This window comes from Castor canadensis, chromosome 7, assembly GCF_047511655.1.
Source record: "Castor canadensis chromosome 7, mCasCan1.hap1v2, whole genome shotgun sequence".
Taxonomy (NCBI): domain Eukaryota; kingdom Metazoa; phylum Chordata; class Mammalia; order Rodentia; family Castoridae; genus Castor; species Castor canadensis.
This window is the reverse complement of record NC_133392.1, coordinates 81,832,170-81,859,582: the sequence shown is the minus strand read 5'-3', so window position 1 is coordinate 81,859,582 and position 27,413 is coordinate 81,832,170. Positions and strand designations below refer to the sequence as shown.

At 39.4% G+C, this 27,413-nt stretch overlaps 1 long non-coding RNA gene across 1 annotated transcript; it reads right to left on the bottom strand.

Moving 5' to 3' along the window:
* Positions 1-17,160: 17,160 nt before the first annotated feature.
* On the bottom strand, positions 17,161-27,146 carry LOC141424847 (uncharacterized). Its single transcript, XR_012449812.1, has 2 exons — positions 26,656-27,146; positions 17,161-21,293 (listed from the first exon to the last, which is right to left on the bottom strand). It is a non-coding gene; the product is annotated as an uncharacterized lncRNA (long non-coding RNA).
* Positions 27,147-27,413: the final 267 nt, after the last annotated feature.

Here is a 27,413-nt window from a genome sequence, read left to right as displayed (position 1 = left end):
AGTTTTTAGTTCTAGCTTCCACATATGAGGGAAAATGTGGGAACTTTGAATTTTTCAACAAGCATATTTTGCTTATCATGAAGTTCACCAGCTGCATCCATTTGTCTGCAAGCAAAATAATTTCATTCTTCTTTATGGCTGAATAAAACTCCACTGTGCAGTAGGTGTTTCTAAAAGAAGAAAAGTTATCTCCTGACCACTTTGCTCACACTGATTTAAATCACACTGTGTTACCTTAAATCACCCTCCTGAGTTAAATTCTGTATTGTCACTAAGTATAATTTTCAGTTTCTCAGAGGTTTGGATATTGGGATTTCCCAGAACTTTTAATGCTCATTGAATAGTGATACCTGAGATGCTTTTACTATAAGAATGAGACGAAATCCCCCTCAGAGGTTCATCTTGCAAGGTGAAACCTTCAAGCAGAGTGAGATTTTTTTTTTTCATTTTTCTTTTATTATTCATATGTGCATACAAGGCTTGGTTCATTTCTCCCCCCTGCCCCCACCCCCTCCCTTACCACCCACTCCACCCCCTCCCGCTCCCCCCCTCAATACCCAGCAGAAACTATTTTGCCCTTATCTCTAATTTTGTTGTAGAGAGAGTATAAGCAATAATAGGAAGGAACAAGGGGTTTTGCTGGTTGAGATAAGGATAGCTATACAGGGCATTGACTCACATTGATTTCCTGTGCGTGGGTGTTACCTTCTAGGTTAATTCTTTTTGATCTAACCTTTTCTCTAGTTCCTGGTCCCCTTTTCCTATTGGCCTCAGTTGCTTTAAGGTATCTGCTTTAGTTTCTCTGCATTAAGGGCAACAAATGCTAGCTAGTTTTTTAGGTGTCTTACCTATCCTCACCCCTCCCTTGTGTGCTCTCGCTTTTATCATGTGCTCATAGTCCAATCCCCTTGTTGTGTTTGCCCTTGATCTAATGTCCACATATGAGGGAGAACATACGATTTTTGGTCTTTTGAGCCAGGCTAACCTCACTCAGAATGATGTTCTCCAATTCCATCCATTTACCAGCGAATGATAACATTTCATTCTTCTTCATGGCTGCATAAAATTCCATTGTGTATAGATACCACATTTTCTTAATCCATTCATCAGTGCTGGGACATCTTGGCTGTTTCCATAACTTGGCTATTGTGAATAGTGCCGCAATAAACATGGATGTGCAGGTGCCTCTGGAGTAACAGTCTTTTGGGTATATCCCCAAGAGTGGTATTGCTGGATCAAATGGTAGAGTGAGTTTTTTTTTAGAGATAGTAGACAAAAGCTAAAATTTTAGAAACTTCTTAGACTTGAAATTTATTTAGCCTTTTTCTAACAAAGAGTTAACACAGAAAAAGAGACATATGCAACATGAGTACAGAGATGTTGGGCCATTTCAACTTATACCAGCCACCCTATTGGACATCTGAGGTCTTAGTGAGGAGTTAGTGTTTCCAGGAAAAGCTGTGTCACATACCTGAAAGTAACCTAAACAACTCTTATCATCATAACCCCCTTGGCAGAAGTGCTACTTAGAGCAAATTTACTGAGAGTTTAATAATATATTACTGAGCTGTGCAACCTGCAAAATTAATGAATTTAAGTTAACTGAAAGCAAGTATAGCTAGAGAATTCATTTAAGTTTTATTTGGTAACACAGTGGGCAATTGTCATTACTTAGTCCTCTACTTATATTAATTAGGAACTCTCTGATCTTGTCTTATGTGTAAGGTTTCTCTATTGCTTGTGTTTATTGATACAGGATGTATTTCAATTTTCCCAACACATTTACAAATACACTCAAGACAAGTCCTGAAACATGACCTTTGAAATGAACCAAGATAGAAGATATTCTATGTAAGGACTACAACTTGAAAGGTGGAATTTGTTTTCATAGTCTGAAGATGAGCACAGAAAAGAATAAGTAATTGGTACAGTCTTAAGTACCATGTATGTAATTAACTGACCTCAAAGGCCACAGTTCACTGTGAAAGGATCTGTGAAGATATTAGAATTGAGAATTCAGTAAATAGGTTTAAATTCCCTGCAGAGGATTGGGACTATTCATGACTCTTGAAAATCTCACATGTGCAGATAAGTTACCTAGTGAACATATTCTAAGCTCTCTCATTCCTATCCCAGAATCTCCACAGAGATCCCATGGAACATTGAGAAGAATTTTAGCAACCTGTACTGTCTATCTTGTTACCCAACCTTGACCCAAATCTCCCACTGCCCTGCCCATCTGATGAAACCTGTGGTCTACCAATGGTGAAGGATCATTTGATAAACTGACTCAGATAGGTACGGATCAATTACAGCTGTTTTTTCCTGACAAAAACCCCTAAGCAGATATTCAAACCAATTCAGCCCAGTACAAAGAGGTGAGTAGAATCTTTTGCAAATCTGAGTTAGAATAATAATGCAGCTTCCAAAGGGTGTCTACAAAAAGCAGATCCTTCCTGGTCACTATCAGAGAGCATGGTATTTTTATTAATTGGAGAGGGATCTTGTAGATATTTTCAGTTGAAGATACCCAACAGTGCTACGGCTTCTTCCCCTAGAAATGAGGACTTACCTTCCTATAAATGACACATCTGAAAAGATCATGGGCCTTTAAGGATTGGTACAGCCTTGTCACCTACCTATTCAGAGTAGCTGAAAGAAGATCCTGAAGAATTACACCATCTTGTAGCTCAATTCTGGACAAGGAGATAATGGGCACTGGGCAAAGGTATAATGTTTCTGGGTTAATGGTTGCAGATGGCTGACGATAGGAACTTGCCTTCAAAAGATTTATGGGACACAGGTAATGATGTCAACTGCAGACAATGCTCACTAAACCAAGTGAAGCCTTCTTGGGAGGGTTATGAACAAGATCACCATAATTTTCCTTTTTATCTGGAGGGAAGACTGGGGCAGGCCATCTGTGCCTTATAGAGCCTGGCATCCCTAGATCCTCCCTTCCTTACTGTCCTCACTCCATGCAGAAGCACAGAGACCTGGTAGGAAGGAAATAGCCTGACAGCATGTCCCAAAAAAGCTACATTTATTTACTGTGACACAAAAATTTACCTATGTGTTACAGACCCATCCTACTCAAAGCCCTATACCATCACCCTTCTATTCTAAAATTCCCCTGACCTCTGTCCTCCCTTCCTACCCTGTGACCCAACTGGATCAGCTGAGTTAAGAGAATTCTTTAACTCTCAGGGAGCAGGATGTACCCAGGGTGAAATCTGGCTCAGACCACACCTTCAAGTGAAGCAACCCAGAGACCACCTACCAACCAACATCCATGATGGCTTCAATAGGCCTTCCTTCTCCTGTTGGTGCCTAACAACTCACAACTCCTCTTCCTAGGCTGTGAGACACAAACCAGCCCACAAGACAAGTCCTGAACTGACTGTATGCAGGAAATCTGTTCCAGAACCAATGAGTCTCCTATGAGAGCTTACTTCTTGGACTTTGCAGGTGGAGGGGTATCTGGACTGAGGTATCTTTTCTGAGGAGTGGATGGCTGGAGTGCTTGGGTTCCATTGCAGAGGAGGCTCTTGTCAGGATCCAGTCCCTGAAACAGCCCACAGGGCAGCAGAGAGTGCTGGGAGGTGAGCAGGTAGTCCAGGCTTCAGATGTGCAGATACACTAGTTTATGAAATGCATAAAGAAGGATAGAACAAATGCCATCCAGATCATTGGGCCAATATGAGCTTTAGGGAGGACTTTGTCAGTCTTTTAGTGAGGCTGATGACTATGTGCATGGAAGAAGGTTTCTGATGTTGTAAATTCTGAGTGGTTGTGTCCAACATACTGGTGTTAAGTAGAGATGGACACAAAGTTGCAGGGGAAGGCATCTCCTTGGAGTCACTCAAACCCTCTATTTGCTCCTGTCCTACAGTATTCCCTCTCTCTCTGTACTTCCTTGCATGATCATGCATGTGTGCACACTGGGGATGGGCAGGGCAGGGGCAAGTGTTATAGCTCACTATGGATATCACCATCTCTATGGCCATCACACTCCAATTGCTACCAGCATCCATTGCCAACCTTCTGATAGTGACCTTTAGGCAGGAGCACAAAGTATGGTCCCAATGGTCATGGCTCCAATGTGGTGCCCAAAATCTGTGATAAAAATACAAAGGAAGTGGGAACTCAGAGAAGACCCTTCTTAATCATGGTCCTGTACCTCACTAGTACTCCTACCATACGATTCTTAGCATGCATAGTTCCCTGCAAGGCAAAGCTCTTCTGTGACTTAGTGTCCTTCTGAAGCAAGAAGAGCACTGGAAGCATTGACACCATTGGTGGAGGCAAGGATAGCCTCCCGAGCTCCTCTCATTTTTCTGTTGACTCCTGGCATTTGAGGTGTGGGGGGGACAGTTTATATTGGGGTGAACTTAAATGAGGCACTGTATATTTAGTGTCCCTCACACTCAGTAAGTGAAGATTGATGAAATCTTAAGTGTTAGATTAGCTTTACCTAGCTCAGCAAAGAAGAACCTCATGTCATTGAGAAATGATTAGAGTTTTCACAGACTTCCTTGTTTCATGTTTGAGACTTTTTAACATTAGCCAAAACCTAATCCAGCATTCATAATCTGATTAAATCCTTCAGTGATATTAGTGACTTTGCAGAATTTAATAAGAGGGTTTTGCAAAGCTTGATGTTGTGTCATGATGGACTTGCTGTGCATGCTAGAATATGTCAAAAATCAACAAAAGTGTTATATGAGAATCAGATGTGTAAAAAGGAATTAACAATGTATGAGTGTTCAATTTATTATTAAATTTTATATTATGTATATACATTTATTAATGTTCATATATGTATATGTAGATAGGGTATCAGTATGCATATTAGATCATGTGAGAAAGTGTTTTGATTTCATAGGCCTTGAAATTATGTGTGGTTGTTCTATAAAAATGTGATATCATGCTTGTCCTCTTGGGAATGGTAGAAATTCGAGGGCATGGGTGGTTTTCTCTATGTGTTTTTGGGTGTCTGTTGGGAAACTGGTTGTATGAATTCATAGTGTGTGATTAAGTTATAAATTGGGTGGTGAGTACTAATATGTATCTTCACACATTTGGTTGATGGTGTCTGTGTGGATAATTTAGGTATAGAGAATTCAGGATGATGTTTGTTACATTGTGTTAGATTGAGTGTGACATCAGAGGATGTGAAATGTAACACTTGTAAAATGACAACTGGGGTTAGGTGTGTGTAATTTCCATTTTGGAAGGTTTTACCACTGTTTTCCTCATAATTGGTGGGATTTGAGAGAGTATCAAGGCAAAATTGGAAAAAAAAACATGTGCATGTGCCTGTGGGCAACGTTAAGTAAATATGCAATGCTATAATGTCAAGTGTAAATGTACAATGTGTATTTTTGTGTGGATTGCAAAGTATGTAGTGGGAAATATAGGAGGATTGCTTGTGTATTCTGGATGTAGTAGACGGTTATTTTTCTCTCCACTTTTCAGGATTTATGAATGTATTTTCAGCATGGGAACATTAGTCTATGACTAATAGGGGAAAGGTAGAATGAATATGCACAATCATGGCATGGATTTTGTATGATTCTACAAATGGAAGATGAAGAACTTATTTACTTGTGTATATTTGGTAGTATGTGTCTTTTATAAAGAATTACTTGTAATTTACAAATATATCTGATTTTGTGTGATATTTTTGCTAGTTTAGAGTTACATGTGTATGTAGTCTATATTTACTAGTACATGTTTTATGCATATGTATGTGGTTTCTGATAGTTTTTTTTCCTTTTTGTGTTTTTATGCATGTGTGTGCACCTCGGGATTGGAAGCTCAGGGCCTCAAGCAACAGAGGTTAGTGGAGATTTTTGTCTATGTATGTATCTGAATTTTGACTATAGTTCCATGGCTTCTGTGAATGTTTACATTTGGGGTCTGAGAATAGAAAAAGCACAGAAGTCCTCTTTGTGTTTATTCTGCAATGGAATCTTGGAAATTATGGTGGTGCTGTTTTCACATGTGGTCCTGGTGTTTAGTCTCCTGCACTCAGTAAGTATATTAATAAGGATCACTGAAGCCTGTTGAAATTATTTTAAGAAGGGAATTGGGTAGGAAATACAAACTGAGTATAACATATGTATATATGGAAATGTCATTAAGAAACCCCCTAGAGCACGGTCGCCTTCTGTTCCCAGTTTGCTGGCCGCTCGCACCTGGCAGACTACAAGGGAACATCCTTGTACACATAGCTTTAAAGTGTTATTTCCTGAAAGAGAAGGAAGATGGCAGCTAGAGGAAGGAAGCAGAAAGCATGCCTCCTATAGTGAAATCTTGGAGAGACACTGGAGACACACCTTGCAGGCAAAACCACCGAGAAGATGCAAAACTTTGACCCCTCCACACCTCCAGCCAGCATAGAGCATCTCCAATTCACGTTAATGAAGAAACTGGGAGAGCCCCTGGGCTGCCCTTTGCCCACGTCCAGATGGCTTGGGAAGACTTGGACAAGCTTACTGTCAGTTAGTACACTAATGCTCCCTGTTTATACCTTTCTAGCTTTCATGATTGATTCCTTGTTTCATTTTCTCCTACTTGTCTGTTTGTTTTTCCCTTTTCTTTAACTTCTTGCTTTCCATCTCCTCTCACCCTTCCATTCTAAATCTTACCATTGTTATTACTACAAGCTAGAAAATACGTAATTGCACACAGTACAAGGACAGTAACAACACCAAGGACAATGATGGGAAGATAGAAAAAACAAGGAGACCAGTTTCCCCACAGCAAAAAATTAGTACAAGAACCAGAGGGCAATGAAGAAAACAGGTACTCAGATCCAGACTCCAACAAAATGAAGATAAACTATGCCAAAGAACCCAATAAACCCCACAAGAATAATTTTAAAAAAGACATACTACAGGTACTCAATGAGAATTTTATAGAGATGATACTGGATAGGGTCAACCAAAATGTACAGGAGACACTCAAGAAAATCCAAGACAACAAAAATAGAGAATTTGAAAAAGCAAAAGAAGAAATAAAGGAAACCATAAAATCACTGTATAAACACCAAAGTGAAACAGAGAACACAATTAATAAACAGATAAATGAACTCAGGACAAAAATAGACAACATTAAAGAGGAAAACATCCAGGATATGGATAATCTAAGAAAAAGAATGAAACACATCTGCAAAACAAAACAGAAGGCCAATACACCAGAATAGAACAAACAGAAGACAGAATCTCAGAACTTGAAGATGAAATGGTAATCAAAGGAAAAACTGAAGAACTATTAATTAAACAACTCAAGAACTGTGAAAAGAAAATGCAAGAACTCACTGACTCCATCAAAAGACCAAACTTGAGAATCATGGGCATCGAAGAAGGAGAAGAGGTGCAAGTGAAGGGAATGTGTAATCTATTCAACAAAATAATAACGGAAAATTTCCCAAATCTAGAGAGAGATATTCCCATTCAGATGCAAGAGGCCTCCAGGACACCAAACAGACCAGATCAAAATAGAACTATCCCACAGCATATTATCATTACAACAAGCTCAGAAACCAGGGAAAGAATATTGAAGGCTGTAAGACAGAAAAAACAAGTAACATACAAAGGTAAACCCATCAAAATCACAGCAGACTTCTCAACAGAAACATTAAAAGCAAGAAGAGCATGGGGTGAGATAATCCAGGCACTGAATGAAAATAACTTCAACCCCAGGATACTCTACCCAGCAAAACTATCATTCAAAATAGATGGAGCAATAAAAGTCTTCCATGATAAGCAGAAACCAAAACAATATGTGACCACAAAGCCACCACTACAAAGGATTCTTCAAGGGATTCTGCAAACAGAAAGTGAAACCCAACTTAACCATGAAAAGACAGGCAGCACCAAACCACAGGAAAAGAAAAAGCAAGAAAGTAGATAGTAACCTCAACTTAGGTACACACAATCCAACCTTCAAACAACTAAGACAACTAAATGACAGGAATCACCACATACCTATCAGTACTAACACTTGATGTTAACGGACTTAATTCACCCATCAAAAGGCACCGTTTGACAAAATGGATTAAAAAGGAAGACCCAACAATTTGTTGCTTACAGGAGACCCATCTCAATGACGGAAATAAGCATAGGCTTAGGATGAAAGGTTAGAAGAAGATTTACCAAGCCAACTGCCCCCCAAAACAGGTAGGAGTAGCAATACTTATCTCTGACAAAGTAGACTTCAAACCTACATTGATCAAATGAGATAAAGAAGGATATTCCACACTAATAAAAGGCTAATAAAAGGGGAAATAGACCAAAAGGAAATAATAATTATCAACCTGTATGCACCCAATGTCAACGCACCCAATTTCATCAAACATATCCTGAAAGACCTAAAAGCATATATTAATGCCAACACAGTGGTTGTGGGAGACTTTAACACCCCATTATCATCAATAGATAGATCATCCAAACAAAAAATCAATAAAGAAATCCAAGATCTAAAATATACAATACATCAAAAGGACCTACTTGATGTCTACAGAACAGTTCATCCTACTTCTATACAATATACATTCTTCTCAGCAGCCCATTGAACCTTCTCCAAAATAGGTCATATCCTAGGGCACAAAGCAAGCCTCAGCAAATATAAGAAAATAGAAATTATACCATGCATACTATCTGATCACAATGCAGTAAAAGTAGAACTCAACAACAAAAGTAAAGACAAAAAACATGCAAACAGCTGAAAACTAAATAACTCATTACTTAATGAACAATGGATCATCGATGAAATAAAATATGAAATTAAAAGGTTCCTGAAAGTCATTGAAAGTGAAAAACACAACCTACCAGAACCTATGGGACACAGCAAAGGCAGTCCTGTGAGGAAAGTTTATAGCCATGAGTGCATATATTAAAAAGACTGAAAGATCGCAAATCAATGACCTAATGATACATCCCAAACTCATAGAAAAACAAGAACAAGCAAATCCCAAAACAAAATAGAAGGAGATAAATACTAAAAGTAAGAGCTGAAATCAATGAAATAGAAACCAAAAAAAAAAAACTATACAAAGAATTAATGAAACAAAAAGTTGGTTCTTTGAAAAAATAAACAAGATCGACAGACCCCTGGCAAACCTGACTAAAATGAGGAAAGTAAAAAACCCAAATTAGTAGAATCAGAAATGCAAAAGGGGAGATAATAACAAACACCATGGAAGTCCAGGAAATCATCAGAAACTCCTTTGAGAACCTATATTCAAATAAATTTGAAAATCTTAAAGAAATGGATAGATTTCTAGATACATATGAGCATCCAAAACTGAACCAAGGGGAAATTAATCACCTGAATAGATCTATAACACAAAATGAAATTGAAGCAGCAATCAAGAGTCTCCGCAAAAGGAAAAGTCCAGGACCTGATGGATTCTCTGCTGAAGTCTATCAGACCTTTAAAGAAGAACTGATACCAACCCTCCTTAAACTGTTCCACAAATAGAAAGGGAAGGGAAACTGCCAAACAAATTTTATGAAGCCAGTATTATACTTATCACAAAACCAGGCAAAGACACTTCCAAAAAGGAGAACTAGAGGCCAATCTAGTTCTCCTAGAAAAAATCCTCAACAAAATAATGGCAAACCGAATTCAACAACACATCAAAAAGATTATTCACCATGACCAAATAGGCTTCATCCCAGGGATGCAGGAGTGGTTCAACATATGAAAATCAATAAATGTAATAAACCACATTAACAGAATCAAAGACAAAAATCACTTGATCATCTCAATAGATGCGGAAAAATCCTTTGATAAGATCCAACATCATTTCATGATAAAAGCTCTAAGAAAACTAGGAATAGAAGGAAAGTACCTCAGCATTATAAAAGCTATATATGACAAACCTATAGCCAGAATTATACTTAATGGGGAAAAACTGAGACCATTCCCTCTAAAATCAGGAACCAGACAAGGATGCCCACTATCTCCACTCTTATTCAACACACTACTGGAATTCCTAGCCAGAGCAATTAGGCAAGAAGAAGGAATAAAAGGAATACAAATAGGTAAAGAAACTGTCAAAATATCCTTATTTGCAGATGACATGATCCTATACCTTAAAGACCCAAAAAACTCAACTCAGAACCATCTAGACATCATCAATAGCTACAGCAAGGTAGCAGGATATAAAATCAACATAGAAAAATCATTAGCATTTCTATACACTAACAATGAGCAAACTGAAAAAGAATGTATAAAAACAATTCCATTTACAATAGCCTCAAAAAAAATCAAATACCTAGGTGTAAACCTAACAAAAGATGTGAAAGACCTCTACAAGGAAAACTATACACTTCTGAAGAAAGAGATTGAGGAAGACTATAGAAAGTGGAGAGATCTCCCATGCTCATGGATTGGTAGAATCAACATAGTAAAAATGTCGATACTCCCCAAAGTAATCTACATGTTTAATCCAATTCCCATCAAAATTCCAATGACATTCATTAAAGAGATTGAAAAATCTACTGTTAAATTTATATGGAAACACAAGAGGCCACGAATAGCCAAGGCAATACTCAGTCAAAGAACAAGGCAGGAGGTATCACAATACCTGACTTCAAACTATATTACAAAGCAATAACAATAAAAACAGCATGGTACTGGCACAAAAACAGACATGAAGACCAGTGGAACAGAATAGAGGATCCAGATATGAATCCACACAACTATAAGCAAGTTATCTTTGACAAAGGAGCTAAAAATATACGATGGAGAAATAGCAGCCTCTTCAACAAAAACTGCTGAGAAAATGGTTAGCAGTCTGCAAAAAACTGAAACTAGATCCATGTATATCACCCTATACCAAGATTAACACAAAATCGATCAAGGATCTAAATATCAGACCCCAAACTCTTAAGTTGATACAAGAAAGAGTAGGAAATACTCTGGAGTTAGTAGGTATAGGTAAGAACTTTCTCAATGAAACCCCAGCAGCACAGCAACTAAGAGATAGCATAGATAAATGGGACCTCATAAAACTAAAAAGCTTCTGTTCATCAAAAGAAATGGTCTCTAAACTGAAGAGAACACCCACAGAGTGGGAGAAAATATTTGCCAGCTGCACATCAGACAAAGGACTGATAACCAGAATATATAGGGAACTTAAAAAACTAAATTCTCCCAAAACTAATGAACCAATAAAGAAATGGGCATGTGAACTAAACAGAACTTTCTCAAAAGAAGAAATTCAAATGTCCAGAAAACACATGAAAAAATGTTCACCATCTCTAGCAATAAAGGAAATGCAAATTAAAACCACGCTAAGATTCCACCTCACCCCTGTTAGAATAGCCATCATCAGCAACACCACGAACAACAGGTGTTGGCGAGGATGCGGGGAAAAAGGAACCCTCTTACACTGTTGGTGGGAATGTAGACTAGTACAACCACTCTGGAAAAAAATTTGGAGGCTACTTAAAAAGCTGGACATCGATCTACCATTTGATCCAGCAATACCACTCTTGGGGATATACCCAAAAGACTGTTACTCCAGAGGCACCTGCACATCCATGTTTATTGCGGCACTATTCACAATAGCCAAGTTATGGAAACAGCCAAGATGCCCCACCACTGACCAATGGATTAAGAAAATGTGGTATCTATACACAATGGAATTTTATGCAGCCATGAAGAAGAATGAAATGTTATCATTCGCTGGTAAATGGATGGAATTGGAGAACATCATTCTGAGTGAGTTTAACCTGGCCCAAAAGACCAAAAATCATATGTTCTCTCTCATATGTGGACATTAGATCAAGGGCAAACACAACAAGGGGATTGGACTTTAAGCACATGATAAAAACGAGAGCATACAAGGGAGGGGTGAGGATAGGTAAGACACCTAAAAAATTAGCTAGCATTTGTTGCCCTTAACGCAGAGAAACTAAAGCAGATACTTTAAAGCAACTGAGGCCAATAGGAAAAGGGGAACAGGTACTAGAGAAAAGGTTAGACCAAAAAGAATTAACCTAGAAGGTAACACCCACGCACAGGAAATCAATGTGAGTCAATGCCCTGTATAGCTATCCTTATCTCAACCAGCAAAACCCCTTGTTCCTTCCTATTACTGCTTATACTCTCTCTACAACAAAATTAGAAATAAGAGCAAAATAGTTTCTGCTGGGTATTGAGGTGGGGGGAGGGGGAGGGGGTGGAGTGGGTGGTAAGGGAGGGGGTGGGGGCAGTGGGGAGAAATTAACCAATCCTTGTATGCACATATGAATAATAAAAGAAAAATGAAAGAAAAAAAAATGAATGTGGATTACTTGCAAAAAAAAAAAAACCACAGTAAAATAAAATACCTTTGAGTAAGCAAAAAAACCCATGAAAAGTACTCTAAAAGAAACACAAACGGCAGTTGGAAGTACTTTTGATAGAGGGCCACCCAAGTTTTGCATTCTGATTGCTTGTTACCCATGAAGAAAATGATCCAGTCAAATTTGTTCTAGAGGTTTCTCTCGTCCAAGCAGAGGAAGCGTCCTGGGAGCCCTAATTTGAATACAGAGTCTAAAAAAGGGCCGCTCTGGGCCAGCCCCACCATTTTTCTCTTTTGCATGGAGTGCACATGTGTGTGCTGTCTCCTGGCCTCCAGCAGGAGAAGTGAGCAGCTCAGATGGACTCTGCATGGTACCAGAAATTGCAGGCCATGTTTTCCACCTCCTGGAATGTATCCCAGTGCTTCTTCTTTCTCTAGCATCTCATACCTGGTGAGTCTTGTCATTAATAAAGTTTGCTGGGGTGTCACAGGGAGAATGCGACCATGGGCACTGGACACTTCCCTTCTGGAGGGTGGAGTGGGGAAGGAAGAATGACCTGCTTTCCTATCCATGTGTGGTTGTTTTCTTGGAATGGGGTGCTGGTGATGCCAGGTGCCCTGTTGAAGGAACTGCCTGACATCCTTGGAATTTCTACTTAGCGAGAGGAGCCTTAGGCTGGAAAGGGAGAAACAGTAGCTCCATTGGCCACTATTGTCCCATAGCTGGGTCCCAGATTTATCCCCCTGAAGACATTTATCCCCCTGAAGCTGATAGAAGTCACCGTCTATTGTTAGAAATTTAGGTTCAGCATGTCAGGAGCCTACCTGGCAGGTGGGTGAAACACCAGGTGAGTTACCTCCTCCTGTTGGCCTGGGGCACTAGGGTACTCTGACACTGATGTTTCTGCATTTGAGAGTTCTCCTTTGGATGATCTTCTGGTTGTTTCAAGGGCTTAGTTTTCTTTTGTGGAGAGGAGGTTTCTGTTACGTCCTCTTTGTTGGCTCAGGAGTCTTAAATTGTCATTGAAGATCCTCTGACACAGTAGCGATAGATGGCATTTCACCCAGAATTCTGATTCTGTCTCACAGATGATCCTGCCTTTCCCAAGTTCAGGCTGCAATCCTATAATTGCCTGAGATAGGTTTCTGAGGAGGGTGTTCTGTCATGTTTGTTGGTTATTTGCTAAGGTTCATGAGTGAGCTTTTTAAATATATCTCTACCTACAAGTATCATGTAAACATCATGTTCTTTCTTCTAAATTAACTGGGAGTACCAAAACTTGTTGCTGGGTCACAGGTTCCCTATGCTGTTTTTGCATTTGAGAATCAATAATGCTCCTGGTATGAATTTGGTTACATACATTTATAATATGTTAGGACTTTGGATGCCTTCAGAGTACGCTGTTTCTTCTGAAATAGGTTTTTAAAACCTTGAAATCAATTTAAGTATTGTATTTTGAAGTCCATGTAACTGACAGGGCAGGGGCTATTTTCATAGTTGTATCTAAATGTGTGGCATTTACTTGGTGCTAAAATGTGAAGTGAAATATTTGCAACTTTGGTGTTAAAAAGTCAATGACATGTTCCATCCAGCAAGGAAGCGAAAGTCCAACTGTGCATGCGCTGAGTTGCAAGCTTCCTCGTATACTCTACTTATCAGATTTCATTAAGGAGACATAAATCCAAATTTTAATATAATATCAACACAGTAACACGAAGTAATTAAACCGCAATCACGGTGAAGTCTCTTCTAAGGGTGGGACTCAGTGCACCTGCGCTGGTCACACATCCACGAACCTGGCCCCAAATCTTCATTTTAATAGGCTAATTTGCACCCATCACCAATGAGTTCCTACATACAAATACATTGGATATTTGAAAATTTTGATTATTTTATTTTTTGATGAAAGAAAATGATAGTTTTTCTACTTTAATTTTCTTGATTCTTTTCAAATGTTCTTACCCCATACTAAGGCCATTTAGGTTTTGGGTTCTGTGTTTGAAAAATGTGAAAGAAGGCTTGAATTTTCAGTTTGGATGATATATGCGTAGCTCTTGGATGCATGTGAATACTGCCTCCTTTTCTCATCAACCCCATCATGCCCCTCTGTCCTTACTCTTCCAGGGTCTCTTGCAGTTCAGGCTGTCTTGGAACTTGCTGTATAGCCTAGACTTTTGGAAGTATAGGCATGGGTCAGCAACTCAGTTTGCACTTTCTCCTAATAGGCTTCCATGTGCCCTTTAAAAAAACTTTAAAGTGCAAAACGTTTTGATTTTGAAGCTAGTCAAATGGATGGATAATTTAAAAACATTTTGATCTTCTGAAACCTTCCAATTTCTTCAATGTAATTTAATATTCCTAAATGTATTTTAAATATATACTGGCCTAGGAAACTTTTATTTTTCTGTGTACATTAAAGTGTATCCCAGTATATTTCACAAACATTGCTTATTTTCAAGGTGTATACTATGAAGATTTGATACATGTATACATTGTAAATTGAGTATCACCTCACACAGATACTGCTTTCTCTTTATATGGAGAGAATACTTAAGTTCAGTTCTAAGTTCTTGTTAACTAGTCTCTGTGCAGTCATTATCTCTCTAGATCTTAATCATCTCATAACTGTAAGTAATATTTGACCAACAGCTCCCTGTATCCCCATTCCCAAACTCCTGACAAATACCATTCTACTCTTTCCTTGTACAAGCTGGACTTTGTAGATTCCACATACAAATCAGATCACAAAGCATCTTTCTGTGCCTAGATTATGAGATTTAGTGAACATCTCCAGGTCCTAGCTTTTTGAGTCTGTGATGCCATAGTGGCAGCATTTCCTTTCATAAGGCCTAATTGTGTTTGCAATGTGTGTATGGCATGTTTTCACTGTATTTGTGGAGAAATAATTAGGTGGCTTCCATGCTTTGCTATTGTACACAGCGTTGCAATGAAATGGGAGTACGTATACTTCTTTGACATAGTGATTTTTACTTTCTTTGGTTAAAAAATGGATTTCTGGATCATATGGTAGTTTTACTTGTATTTTTTTAAAGAAACTTAACACGTGTTAGGTAATATAGCTCATTATGGTCTTTATTTGAATTTCCCTGATAATTGTAAATATTGACTTTCTTTTCATGTACTGATTGACAATCTTCATGTATTTGTGGGAAAATATTTAAACAGGTCATGTGTGTGTGTGTGTGGGTGTTGCTGGGGATGCAACCCACAGCCTAGAGCATACTAGACAAGCACTCTTCACTGGGCTACAGCCCCAGCCATTTTCTCATGGTTAAAACTGTGTTTTTGCTACTGAATTGTATGTGTTGCTTATGTATTTTGGATATTGCTTCTTTATCAGATACATGGTTTTAAAGTATTTTTCTTATTCTTTTTTTTTTGACTTTTCATTTTACTGATTTTTTCCCCTTTGCTGTTGTCCAATTTTGCTTCTATTGCTTGTGCTTTTGGTGTCACCTATGTTATGGGAATCTCAAGCTGAGATCCAGGACATTGAGGGAGTTAAGCAGCAAGCAACATTTTATTGTGCCCACCCAGACCCAGCAGACTCATGTCCAAAGGATAAGCCCTGAGAACAGAGACCTCACCTTACAAACTCTTGCAAGCAGATTACAGAAGCAAAAAGCAAAGCTCAACCTACATGTGGCTGCATGTGGCTTTATTGGCAATTTCATTTCCCCAGTGCAATGTGACTTTCATGTTTCAATTCTTTTTTTATCTCTCTGCTTTTCCATCCCATCCCTGTCTTGTCAGAACACAGCCTGTCTTTTTTTCCTGGCCCTTATTTCTGCTACACATCCAGACATCATTGTTGAGAGACCCATGTCATGGAATTTTCCCATTTTTTAGGAGATTCAGGGATTCAGGCCCAATGCATAAGTATTTAGTCCATTTTGAATTAATTTCCACATAATGTCAAATAAGGGTCTTAGACTTCTAGATTTCTTGCCTCAGATGAAATTTTCCTGGTGGAGTGCATTTGGTGGCCCCCAGTGCATCCAGCTGGCCACATGCATCTCCTCTGGAACCCTATGGCCCAGAAACTGCCAGATCCTGCCTTCAGCAGAAGCCAGCTGTGCCCTCTACTGTCATTGTGGCTCAATGGCTGCAACTGTAGAGATCCAGGCCACATCTGCCATTTTGCTGCTCTGTGCAAGCCAGTGGAGGAGGAGAAAGTGAGTAATGCAGACAGCAGAGCCAGCTGTGTGTGCAGAGGAAGAGGAGCAGGTGCAATGGTGAATCTGGGCAGTGGTGCACTTCTGCTCTCCTGGATTGTATTTATTTCATTTTAGGTATCTCTCTGAAGCTTCAGTCTCAGGATCCAACAACCACATTTTAAGTGGATACATCCAAGGCTTGGCATAGTGTTTTTGCAGAGCTATGTGACATAATCATGGGATAATTTAAGCACATTTCTGTTAATTGAAAGAACACTTTAGGGTATTTGCTGCCATTCCCTGTTTCCCCTCCAGCCCTACACTACCATGGATTTACACTGTCTGTAGACATTTGCTTTTTCAGTCCTACACTGTGTAGTCTTTTGCTTCTGATTACTTAGGTTTTTCTAAAGTTTCTTTCCTGTTGTAGCATATCTAGTTGCTTCATTTTGCTTGCGGAATCATACAAAGAACTACATTTTCTTTTTCCTCTGTAGTCATTAATATTTGGGTTGTTTGTATTTGAATGTGACCTCAGATGCAGTGAACCCTTTGTTGAGTGTTGCCCTCAACAAAGGCAACACTGGCTGATTCTGTGATCCTCAAACCAGTGTGAGCAATTCACCTGATCCACCTTGGGTTTAGATCAATTGGAATACACAAATATACACACTGTACACATTTCAAGGATTTTATTTCCCAAATTGAAAATTGGGAACCATGAGGAAATCACTGTATTAAAGGTTCATGGACAGTAGATATATTACCAAATGTTCAGATACTAGAATTATGCTTAAAGTGTTTAAATCAACAAAAGAGAAAAGAAAATTTTAAAATAATACATAATGCTCAGAAAACAGCTTATGGAAAAACCAATGCTTGAAAAGCAAGTGTTGGGGAGAAAAAGCAGGCTTTATTGTGGAAGGAGGTAGACTAATTTATCCAGACCCTACTTTCAAGTCTTTGGGGAAGTAAGGGATATTTATATGAAGATCAGATTAGGGGCTATGTGTAGTATTTCCAAGAAACTCAAGCTGTCTGATGTTTTCACTCTGACCACAGATAATCAAGTGATGAAATGTTCTTACCTTGAGGGCAAGACAGTGAGGGATGGTGAGTGAAGGTCATAGTCTGGGAACAGGGATAGAGCAAGATGGAATCACTGATTGCAACAGCCTGTTGCATAAAGAGCAAGAAATTCCAAACAGTTTTGGGGCTCAAACCCAGGGTCTGCTTCATTGATAACCAGTGTGGTACCACTGATCTACAGTCCCAGCTTCCCTACCCCATATACAGACTTTTGAGATGGAGTTTCATTATGTTGGTCAGGTCCACCTTCATGTTCTAGATCCAAGTGATTTTTCTACCTCAGCTTCCCAATTAGCTTGGACTACAAGCAAATGACCCCATGCCCAGCTGCAGTCAAATCTTCAATGTTTTTCAAAAATGTGAAAATGAACTCAACAAAGATGAACATGCTCCTGAGGAGATTTTATTCCATGTACTGTTGAAAAAAATCTTTTTCTTTAATTGCTTGATACTCGCAAAGAATATTAACCAATCACACTTAGTCTGCAGGAGTCTGCCTCAACCATAATTGTCTTCCAGGATAGCTCATTTGAATGCAGAAACTGTAAATAGGCCATTCTCAGGTGTGTATCTGCCATTCTTTTTTCTGAGAGTCCAGTTGTTCCTCTACATTGAGTTTTGCCATTACCCAAAATTCTCCAGAGCAGCAGCCCTGAATCCTAAAACAAAGTGGTGAGGAGCATGGAGTGATGACAGAAGAAAGGCTGTTTTTCAGGTATGTGATGTGCCAGGAGCTGGTTCACACTATATTGGAGAAGCTTTCCTGGCCTTTGTGTTCTGTATCCTACTCAGACATCTGAGTCATGGTGGTTCCTGTTGTCAATGTCTGTGTGTGCATGGTTTAGTGGTGGAGGCTGTTAGCATAGGCCCTGAACACACTCCTCCTGGAGGACAGGATGAGAAAAAAGTGTAACACATACATGTGCATATATATATCCTCCTGGAATGGGCTATAGTTGGGCCAGGTTCCTCCTGTGGGAACAGCCTGGCTGCTGCAGCATCTCTAGGTAAGAAAAAGAGTCTCGGGCCTGGTATGGAGAATTGTGGTTCCAGTACCTTGTCTTTGGCCTCAGGGTTCCACATGTTTCATCCTTAGGTAATGCCTGGGCATTGATGATCACTTTGTGTTGCCAGAAGGATCCAGTTCAATTTCAGGAGGAATTTGCCTATTTGCCTAATGTTACCAGGTTGGGAACTGCCAGCTGTCATTTTTTTGCTGGGGAGGGACATTAAGACTCTGCTACTGTATTGTTTCTTAGTAGATTTCACAGTTCTTTGGGTGCTTTTTATATTATTTTAAGGGTTTGTATTCAGTGGAGAGAAGGGAAAACTAGATCAGTGTTCTCTTTGTCCAGACTGAAGTTCAAGCTAACAGCCTTTTGTTGACTCAGAATTCTGCCTTTCTGAAGTCATTTTACTTGGCTTTTTGAAGGTCTTCCAAAACAAAAGTAACAACAGTCATCTCAATGATTTGTTGACTAGATGGCAGCATTTCCTTTGCTGAACTCAGGATTCTGCCTCTCTTTTTGACGTCAACTATATGAATAAATTTCAGGGGAAAAAACTCTGCTCTCATCTGTTCAGTGTTAAGGTCCCTGAGTGTAGTTTTAATAAGATAACTACCATATTAAACCTAGCATTTGCAGCTCATGCCACATTGTGAATACCAGGACTGTGTTGTCTAATTTTTCCAATCATAGGTAATGTGTGTTGAACCTGGTCATATTAGACTGCTCCAAAAATTTAAGTTTTGATGTTGCTTGCTGTGGATTTTGTGTTTGTGCTAGAATATTTTTAAAACCTATCACTATTTTAAAATATAGGTCTTTCAAGTCCATGTCAGTATGATAGAGGGCAAAGACTATTTTTCCACTTGTATTAACAATGAGTGATAATTAGTGCTAATATGTTAATCTGAAAAGACGTCCCAATTTGTGAGTTTGATTTATAAAAAAGTCAAACAGTAAAGACCCAGCCAGTTACTATTTAATCTTTGAAGCTGAAAGATTTTGAAATTTAAGGCAATTAAATTGATGACTATTTTAAAATATTTCTGTCCTATGAAAACTTGCTATTATATTTAAGACAAACCTCAATATAATTTTAATGTATTTTAGCTCATGAAGTAGTTTTTTTTTTAATTTTTCACATTCACTGTGGCAATGTTGACAAATGAAAGTTCATATTCAGTATGTACTTAGTGATTTGATATGTGTGTGCATTCTGTATGATCACCACAGTCACTTTGCAAGTACCTTATGATGGGTGAGGATAGAACATTGCTTAACAAGGGTAAGGCCTGGGGTTCTATGTCTGAGCTACATCCCAGCTGTTTCCTTTTTTATTCCCTGTGGTGAGGACACTTCAAATCTCCTCTGAGCAGATTCCAGTTATGAAATGCATCATTACTAGCTTGACTCATCATGCTGTACTCCAGTACTTACCTTACAACTTCATGTTTGCTCCCTTTGATCCACATCTCCCCATTTCCCACAACCTGGGAGCAGGCCATGTTGTTCTCTGCTTCTGTAAGTTTGACTTTCCTAGATTTCATATGAAAATGAAATAAGATGATATTTTTCTCTGTTAGGCTATATGAAATGTCCTTAAGAATCCATCCTCCTGGACTTATTTGTCACAAATGGTATAATTGCAGACTTTTTTTAAAAACAAGGAATGGCATTAGAATGTGTGTGTCACATTTTTTAATCCTCCATCTGTAGACAGTTAGATCATTCCCTTATCTTGGTATTTTGAGTAATGCAGTGAATATGAGACTGCAGCTACTCTAGTGATTGTACTTTCTTTGGGTATACACTTATAAGTGGTAATCCTGGCTCATCTGTAACAGGTGGTAGGGACCCACACCTCTGGGTCCCTGAGGACAGGACTCCTGTTCTGGGGCAGGAGTTAAGAATTGTTAGAACACTGTGAAATACACTGTTAAATAGTGTTAAAGCACTGTTAATGATTAGTCCTGTTTGTAAGCATCTCTTAACTGTTTATTTTTCTTCTTTAAATGTGTTGACATGTTGGGAGTTCAGGAGGGTTGGCAGCTGTCAGTCCCTTTCCCAGGGCCATAGCTTCTTTGAACCAAGGACTGCTAGCAAGGCAGTCATGTTTCTCTCATGTTGGAACCAGCTTCTTTCACTCCAAAGAATGACTCCATCTCCAGAAAGTACTGCCTCAGCAAGCAGCTTGCACCAGGCTTTTGTCACCACAAGCCTCAGTGAACTTTAGAATACCTTGTATCCAATTCCAGGCCACATGGGAGGACACATTCTTCTCCAGGTTTCCCAGGTGACCTGTGAGAGGTGCCAACTCAATTCTTCATTTGCATGAAGGGATAGCTATGAGTAGTACTTCTCCCTCCCTTTCTCCTCCCCTCACCTTTTCTGTCTTTCCTGCTTTTGCTCTCCTTGGGCTATTCAAGAAGTAAAGCTGCTTGCTCACTTGTGAGCAGGTGGGAGACATGCTTCTGTGCAGTGCTGCCCCTTGGTTTTGCAACATTAGGTCCAAATAACTTCTCTTAAGGGTTTGCCTACTTCAGATTCTCTTTAGTACAGCAGTGAACTGGAAACTCAGAGAAGAGATGCAGCCAAGGTGGAGGTAGAGGCAACAGCAGTAGCAGTGCTGAAAGCAATTCCCATAATAGCTGGAGCCATGGGCAGAGCAGCATCAGGGCCATCAGCAGCTTGCAGGGACATTGGCAGACATTAACCTACAGCAGGGAGGGGAGAAACTGTCAGCTGGAATGGCCTCAGGCTGACTGCAGTCCATCAGGCCTGTGGCTGGATGATGTCATATGCTCCAAACCCAGAGAAGAGCTGTAACACACAAACCCACAGGCTGTCAATTATGCCAGCATCTAACTTGACCCCAAGATGTGTGCACACAAATCTTCCAAAAACCCAGAATAAGCTGGAGGAGCTTCTCTTCACCTACCCTGAGTTCCTATCTGGGGAGAGCAGAAGGACCCTTGCCAACTAGTTTGTGATGTAATGTGGTTTGAGATGGGATCCTTCTTTCTGTGGTCCAGAAAAAAGGTGGTCAATAAGCACAGACCTTCCTCATGGGAGACAGTGTCCATCTGAACCTTTACTCCAGGGTCAGTCACAATTGGTATGGTTCTGCCCTAGCCACCTCCAGCAGTACCTTCCCCCCTACTGGAGACATTTGTTCTTTATTTTGATGTAGTCCTCATTGATTTGCAACTTGTAGGGGCCCAGCCTTGATCACCAGGTTGGACTGTGGACTGGTTGCACCTTTGCATGCTTTGGTTCACAACATTTGGTGGGCTACAGGTTAGATGCCTCAAAACACTATTTGGGATTTTGGGGTGAGCCACAATAGTGATTTTCATCTTGGTTTTTGAGGCAGCTTTGGGGTTTTATGCCAGTCTAAGGATCTTTACTTTGTATCACTACTAGTACTTCAGTAGTGTGTTGTGTGATAGTTTTGGAGATTTGATGAGTTTTGGTTCTGTAGATTCCACATTGGAATGAAAGATCAGTTATACTTTGCCCTGGTTTTTGTGGCCTTGGTCTGGTTTCAGGAAATTTGATTTGAGCAATTATGTATATACTACTGAGTGGTTTTTATGTTGGTTTCTGAAATCTTTACAGGTTTTGGTATGGTTTCTAGGAACTTTGTGTAGACATTGGCCAGCAAGAATTTATAAGAATTTGTTTTGTGAGTACTTCAAGGACTCAGTATCTGCATTGAATATTTGCACATGGCAAAAAGTAGCCCAAGAAAGTATTGTGACTTTTTTGTTTCACAAGACACATTATCTCACTCTGTCTCCACTGCATAAGACAAGTAGACCTACGGGATACACTCCTGGTCCAAAGGATTTGCCCGTTGGATGTCCAATGGCTAACTGGAGTCCATTTAAGTCAGAGAGGCTCAAGAAAAAGAGATGATCTCTCCTTTGTAACAATGCTTGGCCATAGTTCAAAGTATGGTGCTAGTAAAATTGGCCAGAGAATGGGTCTCTAAGTTACAGAACTATTTTCCAGTGAGAACTATCTTATAAAAATGTAGAAAACTTCCCTATGGCCAGACCTACATGAAAATGTATACAAGAACTCTAGACTGAAAAATTCCTGTTGTGTTTATGTAACCACAATACTCAAGGCCCCTGAGTCTTCCTATCCTGAGCTATACACCCAAAGAGGACAAAAGTTAAAGATCCCAAACTCCCTTATGCCCTTGATGGAGGAGTCCAGAAAGAAAGAAAATGATGCAGCTCATCCTAATAATCATGTCAGGGTAACCCTAAGAGTCTCCCCAGAGTTTATCCTATCAGAGCCATGATGCCTGAGTAGGAACCACTATGCATATTGTTGGAAGAAAGGCCACTGTAAAAAGGACTGTCCTAACCTTACCAAGGAAGGCTGGACAAGAAGCAACCCCATCAAGCCTCAGTCCAGCCAGGGTTTCCTGATGCGGGGGAGATTGGTCCTTGGGTTGTGGAGGCCCAGGGGGCCTCAATGTTATCTTGGCCTGGGGCACTTCTTGCCAGGACAGGTGATTGTGATTTCTTGGATTTCATGTGTAAGAAATCTCTTATGTCTGTGTGAGTGTATATTGCATGTCTACATGCACATGTTTACAGGGCAACAAAATGACCTAAGGAAAATCGAGTGTTCATTTATCAAAAAATAGGGCCCAAATGTTAAAGGAAAATTGTAGGTAGACAAGACATGTTTAATATTGGCAAAAAATCTGATGTGCCTTTTGATTTACCAAGTCCCCTTAAATTTAATTTTTTAACCTTATTAAAGTGCCCATGGACATATCCAACAAGGTTTCTACCATGGCTGAAAAAAAGCATCTGCCTCAACCCTCATGGTTCAGTTTTCTCCATGGTTGCTGAGTCCTCTGGCTTTCCCTGGGTCCTATTTCCCCTGATTCCAGATAATATTATATGCTGTGTCTGCATGATAAAATATTGCAGGGAATTCTTTTCAAATAATCTACGGACGTGTGAACACTCTTAGTGTTAAGACTGTTAAGTCACAAATGTTTTATGATTCATGTGACTTAATCTTCACTTGAACTAACCTAAAGTTTCTGGAAATTTTTCACATAGGTTATTGGCCAAATACTCTGGGCTTCTCAAAATATAATATATTAGGGTTGTTTCAAGGTGTTAAAACTCACAGTGTGTAATTGTTAAAGCAAGAAGGTACAAAAAACAAAACTTAAGGTGTGAGTTGATAAAGGAACTGGAAAAGTCCTTATTGGCAAGAAGCATAATTTCATGATTGTTTCAAATGATTATGAAGCAAGGCAGAAAGGAACCAGTAAGTAGGAAACAGGAAGGATGTAGAAGTTTGAGAAATGGAATATTTCAATTAAGAAATTGAAAAGGATGACTGTATGTTTATGGATTGGAAAGGACTTGTCCCATGACTAAAAAGAAGGAAAAAGGCAACAAAGGGTTTAAGTAAAGTTTCAGAAAGTCTGTGAAGGGTAAATGTAATTGTTAACCATAACTGTTAAGTCTCTTAACAACCAGGTTTAGAGAAAAGATAACAATGAGTGCTCTTAGAATTGGCTTTTAGCAAAATTGAAGTGCTCTATAGTTTTGTTGCGTCCCTCCTAACACTTGGTAATTACCAAATATAATTGGTGACTAAACCCTCACCTATGGAGCAGATGAGATCAAGTTAGCAGTGAATTCTAGATTGGCAGAACTGACCTGGGTGTTCACAACCAAGAGTTGGAGGTCAAAACTGAGGAAGATAAAAGACAGGATTACAGTCAGCCTTTGACTTTAATCCTCAAAGGCGAGCCAGAACCCAGGGAACAGTGGGACCTTTCCAAAAGAGAGGGGTCCTGCAACTCCTGTAAACCACTGGACTTCCCTATTGGGGCAAACAGAAAGAGCATAGATACTAGGAGCCAAGAGGCCCCTTATGAGACCTCAAAATTGCCCCTAAAGGAGCATAGGCTGATCTTAGAAGTAGGAAGCAGAGGTCAAGTTTGGCAACATAGGGACCACCTACTCAGTCTTGAACACCTGACAGAGAAGTAGAACCAGAAGCTAGAGTACTAGAAGTCTGTAAGAAATTTCCCAGTAAATTTGAAAGCATGTGATGCATGGCTGAATGAGAACAGAGTTAAGAAAATGGCTCAGGTTATTTAAAGGTGATAAAATTAAGGTTAAAACCGTAGATTAATAGGAGACCACTGTAGAAAAAGAAGTGTCAGATAAAGTCTAGCTGAGTCAATATGATGGAAGGACTAGATGTGTTTGAGAAAACCAAGTTCTAGAGTAGCTAGAATGGCTCTTGGCCTAAAACTATACTGTGTTATAGAAATATTGAGAGTGAAAAGACATCAATAGCAATAAATGAGTAGCCACTTCCTATGCCAGTGGACTTTTCTTTCTTCAAAAATATTCCAGATGATTCTAAGGTCCAGCCAAGTAAGAACCTCTGAGTTCAATCATAAGAATAGGAAAATTGTAGGAATTTAAAAGGGCAAGGAGAAAATTTAGAAGCCAGTTAAAAGTATCATGGTCCTAGCATGATATGGAAAGAAGGAAGACAGCATGACTAAGGCAAAGGGTAAGGAAACACCATTTTGGAAAAGGGGGATGGCAACTAAGATGGTTAAATGAAGGCTACTCCCACAAGCTTCCAGGATAGCCAAGGCTCTTCCAGCACAAACCTCCCACTGGTTAAAGCCTTACAGCTAAGGTAGGGTAAAATGTTCAGTTGTCACTCCAGTTCTTGCGATGGGTTTTGGTGCCATGTGCCAATGCAATCCACTAAGAAGAAGGGGACTATTAACAGCTACCACTTTGCCTCCCCCATAGTGGACAGGAAGTTACTGTCTTTCTTTTTTTTAAGGTAGTGATGGTCCTAGTAGGGCAGTTGTCATCAACCATATTGGTGACCTAAAGAACAGTTCCCTTAAAAGCCAGGGAAAAAACTTCACAGGTAAAAGTGGCCAAATGGGCAGCTTTGAACAGCAAAGCTGAGAATCTCTGGACTATATGGCATGCTCTAACTTGCCTGGTGATCTGAAAATCATAGTGGTTATTACCACTAAAAGTATTATGGGCAATTTTGTTTTCCAGGCAGCATCACCAAGAAAAGTATTATCAGAAGTCACCAATTACTTGGTGACATACTTTGGTTGGTTTATTTCCACTTCAGCCAAGCCCAGAAATTAAAGAGGACTATTATTCTTGAAATTTATGTCTTTCAAAACACTACTTACAGTTCAAAGATTCTTTATTGTTGGCATCACTTCAAGAAAATGATATAACATGCCCTCCCAGAGAGTACAGTGTTAACTAAACTTTGATGATTACAACTGTATTTCAGTTTAAAGAATATATTAGCAATTTCCTTGTCAAAATATCTACCTATAATTTTCCCAGATTTTATTATATAAATTCTTTATTGCAGCTAAGTAGTTTAATTATCCCTGAAATGGCACCCAAACATATTTTTTAATCTATGCAGTCCTTCATTTGTTTCACCTGTGTTATATGAAATATACTTTTTAAAATGAGAATTTGGACATCGAAGCTAACTTTTAAATTATACTTAATAATATGTCATCACCAGAAAATTATTTATAAAAATTCAATATTTTTATCTTGGAGTATGACTTTTTAATAGTGTATTTTGGGAACTGTCTACTGATTATAATATTTTAAAAGATCTACCAAAAGGAATTTAAAATACGTACTAGCTAAGAGTCCCCTAAAGAACAGCCCATGAATCTATGGAGAGAACTAAACTTAGACTCTTTTGTCTCTCTTTTCTCTCCCATTTAAATTGGTAATGCAATTACAGGATGTTGCAGGTGTGCTAACGGAGATAGCTGCTTACTTGCAGTGCTAAGGAAAGACCTCATTTAAAGAGTCAAAAACAGCAGGCCATTTTTCAGAGGGTTGAGAGTCATAGCAGTGAGAGGTTCTGAAGAACCCGGCATTTTTGAAGGATAGCCAGGAAGCAAAGATGGACTGGCAGGGAGGACAAGGGTTGTGAGTGGAGAGAGGCAGTGAGAAAGGTTTGTAGCAGAGGAGCAATCAAGGTTCAAAATAGGATAGTTACTTGCTGGATGAATTCACATTTCTCCCAAGTTCCTCTGGCTGCTGAAGAGACTCTGGCAGGAAAGATGCAGAATGTCCAATGGATGAAAATCCAGTGGATGGTTCAGCACGTGGGGTGGAGGATCGTAGCAACCAGGACTGGACTGCTGGAAGTGAATGCACAGGAATAGGCTGGTGGGAGACAGGGCTGGAGATAAGGTCTTGATTTATTAATAATTTGGATTGAACAGGTGGCAGGGAGAGAAACAAGGGACAGAGGAGTGTGACTAGACATGATTTGTAAGGCTAGGAAAGACTAGATGAAGACAGTTATGAGGGAGATTTTTTTCCCTGGGGTTTGAACTCAGAATCTTGTGCTTGCTAGGCAGGTGTTGTACCACTTGAGACACTCCCCCAGCCTTTTTTGGTTTAGTTAGAGATCTTCTTATGGACTCTCACAGGAATGGGATGACAGGCATAAGATACTGTTCCCTGCTTATAGATTGAGATGGGGTATTGCTAACTTTTTTCTGGGATTGGGCTCTAACCTCGATCCTCCTGATTGCTGCCTCCTGAGTAGCTGGGATTACAGGTATGAGCCACTGTTCCTGGCCTTTGGGAGAGATTTTAGATGTGATAAATTTAAGAGGTTTTGTGTGATAAGCTGGAAATTCTAAGAAGGAATTGAGATGTCAGAACAGCCTAGAAATGTAAATATGGGTGACAACTCCCAGGATTTCCTTTAAGGCCTTCATTGTAGACACTACTGTTAGGGATCTG